Here is a 7,380-nt window from a genome sequence, read left to right as displayed (position 1 = left end):
TCCCAGGCAGGAGCATCCATTCAGGGATAAAAAAATAAACATTGCATGGCTTCTCCCTGCAGAAGGATGCTAGTGTAGGAGCAGAGAAGCTTTGCTTCATTGTTGCTGCCGGCCGGTGCATCCATCCTCCAGGCCCCGCCAGCTGTAGCTCCGTGTCTCCGTGTCATTACACACGCAGAAGGGGCACATAACTCGGACACATGGCTCTTTATCTCATTGCTGGATCAACCACATATGGGAAAAGTCGGGAGCTGGCTTTGTGGTTGATCCTATTCAATTTTGCATTTAATAAAAAAAAAAAAAATGTCAGTAAAAATAAATAAATAAATAATAATTTTGAAAGAACATTAAAATTACTATATTCAGGAAAAAAAAAGTATTACAAAATTATTTATTTGTCATTGCAAGCAAAAAGTTGGAACCCATGTTTGTATCGGGGCCCATGTAACAAAACAATACAAATATCACCCGTGGTCACTGCTTTGGTGCCCTTGACCAGGCCCGGCCCTAACCAATCTGGCGCCCTAGGCAAGATTTTAGGTGGCGCCCCCCCACATCGGCAGTGAAGTGTATATACTCACAAGAAACCGAATAGCTTTGTCTTTGACCTTTTTTTTTTTTACTTACAACTATACCTAATATATAAAGGGGTGGAAAAGTGACTATTACCTGCAGGGCAAACATTAGCTAACCAGAAGACAATAACAATGTAAACAAAAAACACCTGCTTAAAAGATCTAATACAAATGTCCCTGAGGAATGTAAGGTGGGAGTACTGTAATTACCTAACGTTACATTATTATTTTCCATAACAATTTAGCCCCCTCCACAATATTAACCCGACGTTAAAACAGTTTCTCCTCCTCTTCTTTTCTCTTTTTTCTTCCCTGAGCACCTGACAGTTTTGCCCGTTTTGACATCTTGTGTTGATTTTTTGATGTGGTGACGTCCAAAAAGAGTCATGATACGGGAAGGGAGGGGGCGCACCGTGCGGGGGGGGGGGGGGGGGGGGGGTAATGTTGTAACAAATAATATTTCTATTAAATAGGCTTTACTTTGCATTTTAATTAACGTGGGGTTATTTTTTGTATTTAGAAATAATAGTACCAACTTTTTTTTTTTTTTTTTTTCTCCAACATTTGTGGCACTGGCGTGGCGCCCCCTGATGGACGGCGCCCTTAGCATTTGCCTATACGGCCTATGCCACGGGCCGGCCCTGCCCTTGACACTTGACTTTTCTAATTTGGCAATGGAGAAAGATACCTCTGAGTCTCATGGGTACAATCATGTATAGATTGTGCATTGAGAGACACAAATTGACCCGTACTGACATTGGAATTGTATCATTTCCTAATTTATACGCAAAGGAATCAATTCCCGGTCATGCTGACCATGTGCATGCACTTGTGTGTGTGTGTGTAGTATAAGTGATGATGTTGGCTGCAACAGTGCTGGATCATGTGGTCTGCAGCAGGGACGTGCACATGATTATAGAGGGGCAGGGGCTCAAAGTCAGAAAAGGGCTAAGTAACGTGACTTTTATTTGCTGTGTAGTTAAATCAGTGAGGCTGTAAACTCACTGCTAACGTTATAACGTTATTGCAAACACGGGAATCTGTTGCAGTTCACTACCTTATTCATACTTTTTGTTCAGTGATTTTTTTTAAGCAGGGTTACGTTAGTCAATATATCACACGTAACGTTAGACGGCGGTCAGCAGCACCGCGTATTTTAGCCACCTAAAAAAAGACAAAAATAGTAAAATAAAGGTCAGTTAAAATGTATACTATATTATGAATATGTGTACCGTTTTAACTAGCTTTCTGACATACTGTTGGTTGTTTACCTCAGTGGTCCCCACTTAGCCAAGGTGGTCCTTTACACAAGATGGAAATTAATGTAAAATTAAATTTGCTAATAGGAAGCTAACTACTTAGCTGTGTGTCCTTTGTAGGTAAAAGTGATTGCCATTTCTTTTGTGTCAACAAATTATTGTCATAATGAGTTAATTCAACATGATCAAAGGCTTGGAAGACATGAAAAGCAACAAAACACTGGTTTATTGTTAGGCTATTTATTGTTAAAGATAAGCAGTTTAATATTGAACATTGAACAGTGCAACATCAAAGGGGTGACACTGTCTGAGGTCTGTGGTCTTTCTTGAATTCTGGTGCTAGTACTTGGTTTTAGCCACGCATTAAGAGGTCTGCTACACTTAGCTGCTTCCTGGCGCTCCTTCTCCTTCCTTTTCTGTATCCTTTCTTTTTTTTGGCATTGTGCTTCAGGCATAATCAATATGAATCAAGTTTAAATACAGATGGTAATATTCCTAACAGATAACCTACATCTTATATCCCCAGAATGCTGAAATTATTATTATTAATAATAATAATAATAATAATTATTATTATTATTATCATTATTTTTATCATTATCATTCTTCTTATTATTGTTATTATTATCATTATTATTATTATATTATTTTGTTAACCCACACAGTAATAGCAAAGTCACAATAAACTTTATATCTAAACCTCTACTGTGAGAGAAATGTGATCTGCCGTAAACACAGTGCATTTTATTTTGAAAATCCGGTACAAATCACATAATAAACACAACATTATTAATATTGCTACTACGGATAATTTCAACAAAAACTCCTCAAAACAGCCCACTACCTATAATATGGGCTTCTTAAACATAAGATCATTATCTTCCAAAACGTTATTAGTTAATGAGGTCATTAGAGACAATAATCTTGACGTCATTGGTCTCGCCGAGACCTGGCTCAAACCAGACGATTTCTTTGCGCTGGGTGAGGCGTCTCCTCCTGGCTATGCGGGAGCGCATATTGCCCGTCCCATTAAAAGGGGTGGGGGAGTCGCACTCATACACAATAAAAACTTTAATCTTACCCCGAACCTAAATAATAAATATAACTCGTTTGAGGTGCTTACTATGAGGTTTGTCACACCGCTGCCTCTCCACCTGGCTGTTATCTACTTGTGGAAGGGGAGACACACAGATCCGGTGGCCATGGATGGGGTGCTGGCTGTCCGGGGTCGGGACCCGGGGTGGACCGCTCGCCTGTATTTCGGTTGGGAACATCTCTGCGCTGCTGACCCGTCTCCGCTCGGGATGGTTTCCTGCTGACCCCACTGTGGACTGGACTCTTACTGTTATGCTGGATCCACTATGGACTGGACTCTCACAATATTATGTCAGACCCACTCGACATCCATTGCATTCGGTCTCCCTAGAGGGGGGGGGGGGTTACCCACATATGCGGTCCTCTCCAAGGTTTCTCATAGTCATTCACATCGACGTCCCACTGGGGTGAGTTTTTCCTTGCCCTTATGTGGGCTGTACCGAGGATGTCGTTGTGGCTTGTGCAGCCCTTTGAGACACTTGTGATTTAGGGCTATATAAATAAACATTGATTGATTGATATTACAAGGAAACGTGGAATTTTTGTACCACTGTTTTTTTTTTTGTTTGTTTTTTTTTACATCCCTGACAGGAATTTGTTAATGTTGTTTAAAGAAAAAAACAACACACACACACAGGCAGAGGGCACTTTTTAAGACGAGGCAAAAAAGGGCAGGGGCTCAAGCACCCATAGGGCCCTATGTGTGCACGTGCCTGGTCTGCAGTGTTTCCAACCGTGCATCAGTCCACCAATTATTTGAGTATAAGTATGGTTCGAATATTAGTAAGGCTGAAACGACGCGTCGACGTAGTCGACGTCATCGGTTACGTAAATACGTCGACGCCGTTTTTGTGCGTCGGCGCGTCGCATATTTACGTCACACTACTGTCATGGCGGAGCGCAAAGCAGACGATGCGAGCGAGGGGAAAAAAGCACGCCAAAAGTCGTCAAAAGTGTGGGAGTATTTCAATAAACGGCCTAATAATGTTGTTGTATGCACACTGTGTCGAGCGGAAATGGCCTATCATAGCAGCACAACGGCTATGAACGAACATTTGAAAAGAAAACACCCGACAGCGTTCTTGCCATCACCATCAACTAGTCAATCGTCCGCGTGCGTATACGTTGTCATTATTACACAAAAACATGAATGTGTAATTTGTATCTGCGTTGTAAATTCATAAACTAAAACACCGTTTCGCTCTGAGAGGCGCGTTTGGCGTGCCTGTTCAGTGTTTACAAAGACGCGCTCCTCTTTAACGCTGTGGAGAGGCGGCGGCGGCGAGCGAGCGGCGAGGCGGGGCGCGCCGGGAGCGACGCCGCAATCGTGCCCAGGTGCGCGATCCGCGCAGTTGGAAGAGAAAAGACTTTGTGTAAAATTAAAAGATTGTAAACCTGGCAAAGCCGTCTGGCGTTCAGTCTGTCGGTCCTGAAAGAACCCCACGGCACAAGACGTGTCACAAACGCTAACGTTAATTAGTTGTGCAAATACCTTTTACAACATTAACAGTTACATATACTATGTACAAACCAACAATTAACTTTCACTTTAATCATACTATCATTGTTGTGTTATTAAGCAAAATAAGCAATACTTTTACTTTTGTTGAAATGTTTACACTGTACACTTTTTTGTATTGGATGTTTAGCTTTATTTTTGCACATTTTAGCAAATAAGCAATACTTTTACTTTTGTTGAAATGTTTACACTTGTTACAGAATATTTCCGTTTTGCACTTTTTTGTATTGGATGTTTATCTTTATTTTTGCACATTTTAAAGCAAAATAAGCAATACTTTTACTTTTGAAATGCTTATACTATTCCAGAATATTAAGATTTGCACTGGATGTTTACTTTTATATTTGCACATTAAAAAGCAAATAAGCTACTTTTAATTTTGTTAAATGTTAAAAGTTTTAAATGTTTACATTGTTACAGAATATTTTGTCATGTTGTTGTCAATATTGACTGAGTGGCCATACTTTTTTTTTTGTAAATAAAAGCCATGCCTTTTGAAAAAACTGGCCTACATTTATTTTTTCCTCTTCATTTTAAATAAAAAAAAAAAATCGGTAAAAGGAAAAATAATCTATAGATTAATCGAAAAAATAATCTATAGATTAATCGAAAAAATAATCTATAGATTAACCGATTAATCGAAAAAATAATCTATAGATTAATCGATAGAAAAATAATCGTTAGCTGCAGCCCTAAATATTAGCCATTTACTTTTACTCCTCAATAGCCCTCGCCTGTGCAATTTAGCTGTGCCCCTGTTGGTTTGGAATCCAGCCCCATTTCACTGGAATGCACCAGCATCATGCCATGTGGACACACTGGCTGATTTGAACACAATTAGCATCCCAGATGATTCGCTATACTTTTTGGCTTAATAGCGTCAGCACCCTGCGGCGAGGATGGTGGGCTCCATCCAGCCAGGAAGGGAGGAAGGGAGGGCGCATTAATGCCCACCCAAATGCACGCCTCCTCCCGTAATAACCTGCATCCTGGGCTCACAGCTGGACCGTGTTTGGGTGGCTGTTTTCATTAGAGTCGTGGGACGTGTTAAATTAGCATGACATGGCAGAGAATCGATGACGTGGAAAATCTTACATAGCGGGGGGGGGGGGGGTGTTGTGAGGGGTCCGCTGCTGAGGACACATGTCATGTACCATATTTTTCGGACTATAAGTCGCAGTTTTTTCCATAGTTTGGCCGGGGGTGCGACTTATACTCAGGAGCGACTTATGTGTGAAATGGTTAACACATTAGCGTAAAATATCAAATAATATTATTTAGCTCATTCACGTAAGAGACTAGACGTTTACGATTATTTTTCTATCGATTAATCTATAGATTATTTTTTCGATTAATCGGTTAATCTATAGATTCTTTTTTTCGATTAATCTATAGATTATTTTTCCTTTTACCGATTATTTTTTTTATTTAAAATGAAGATGAAAAAATAAATGTAGGCCAGTTTTTTCAAAAGGCATGACTTTTATTTACAAAAAAAAAAGTATGGCCACTCAGTCAACATTGACAACAACATGACAAAATATTCTGTAACAATGTAAACATTTAAAACTTTTAACATTTAACAAAATTAAAAGTAGCTTATTTGCTTTTTAATGTGCAAATATAAAAGTAAACATCCAGTGCAAATCTTAATATTCTGCAATAGTATAAGCATTTCAAAAGTAAAAGTATTGCTTATTTTGCTTTAAAATGTGCAAAAATAAAGGTAAACATCCAATACAAAAAAGTGCAAAACGAAATATTCTGTAACAGTGTAAACATTTCAACAAAAGTAAAAGTATTGCTTATTTTGCTTAATAACACAACAATGATAGTATGATTAAAGTGAAAGTTAATTGTTGGTTTGTACATAGAATATGTAACTGTTAATGTTGTAAAAGGTATTTGCACAACTAATTAACGTTAGCGTTAAAGAAGAGCGCGTCTTTGTAAACACTGAACAGGCACGCCAAACGCGCCTCTCAGAGCGAAACGGTGTTTTAGTTTATGAATTTACAACGCAGATACAAATGACACATTCATGTTTTTGTGTAATGATGACAACGTATACTCACGCGGACGATTGACTAGTCGATGGTGATGGCAAGAACGCTGTCGGGTGTTTTCTTTTCAAATGTTCCTTCATAGCCGTTGTGCTGCTATGATAGGCCATTTCCGCTCGACACAGTGTGCATACAACAACTGTCAAGTGTTTTGCTTTTTTCGCTGTGCTTATCCCACACTTGAAGGGATGTACCAATGCTGAATGTGGCTTCTGGATTTCACTCAAAAGACCAGACCGTAGTTACTTTTTCCTTTTATTTTCCTTTAGTTTGCAACAGTTTTTCCAACCAAGAAACAGCTTCTTTTTTCTTCTTTAGTCTTTTTAGCAGTCTTTAGCAGTGTTAGTAGACTTTAGTTTCTTTAGCTGTCATTAGCTGTCTTTAGTAGCCTTTAGTAGCCTTTAGCTTCTTTAGTAGGTGAAAAACCTTTAAGGACAAAACACCACAAGATTAACATGCTGTAAAAAATCAATCAATTATCAATCCCATAATTTACAATTATTAATCAAACTCTTAACCATTAAACAAGTGCAAGAAAATGGACACATCTTTTCCCTTTAAGTTAAAACAGATTTTAAATAAATTGTCTCAACATAAATGCACCAAGATACATATAAAATACATTTAAACCCAGAAACACAATAGATAAATGCAACAGAAAACCCAATATGCAAATACATAAATACCTAACCAATTAACCACCTATTTAGATACATACTTAAAATCCATATTCAATATAAATATATTATTAATTTAGCAGTGAAACACTCAATCTTAAACGCTGTCTACTGGTAGAAAAATGCCCCTTTTTCTATGCCCTCACCAGCAGCCAATGATCCAACACAGTTAAATCCAACACTTTAAGTTAA

The 7,380-nt window shown here is 38.6% G+C and overlaps 1 protein-coding gene across 6 annotated transcripts in view; it reads left to right on the top strand.

Moving 5' to 3' along the window:
* nrcama (neuronal cell adhesion molecule a) overlaps positions 1 to 7,380 on the top strand; it is a 171,780-nt gene that overhangs the window by 264 nt on the left and 164,136 nt on the right. The window lies entirely within an intron of this gene.

The sequence above is a fragment of the Nerophis lumbriciformis genome, linkage group LG05 (genome assembly GCF_033978685.3).
Source record: "Nerophis lumbriciformis linkage group LG05, RoL_Nlum_v2.1, whole genome shotgun sequence".
NCBI classification, from domain to species: Eukaryota; Metazoa; Chordata; class Actinopteri; order Syngnathiformes; family Syngnathidae; genus Nerophis; species Nerophis lumbriciformis.
Note: the sequence above shows the minus strand (reverse complement) of the source record. Positions and strands in the feature narration are given on the sequence as shown.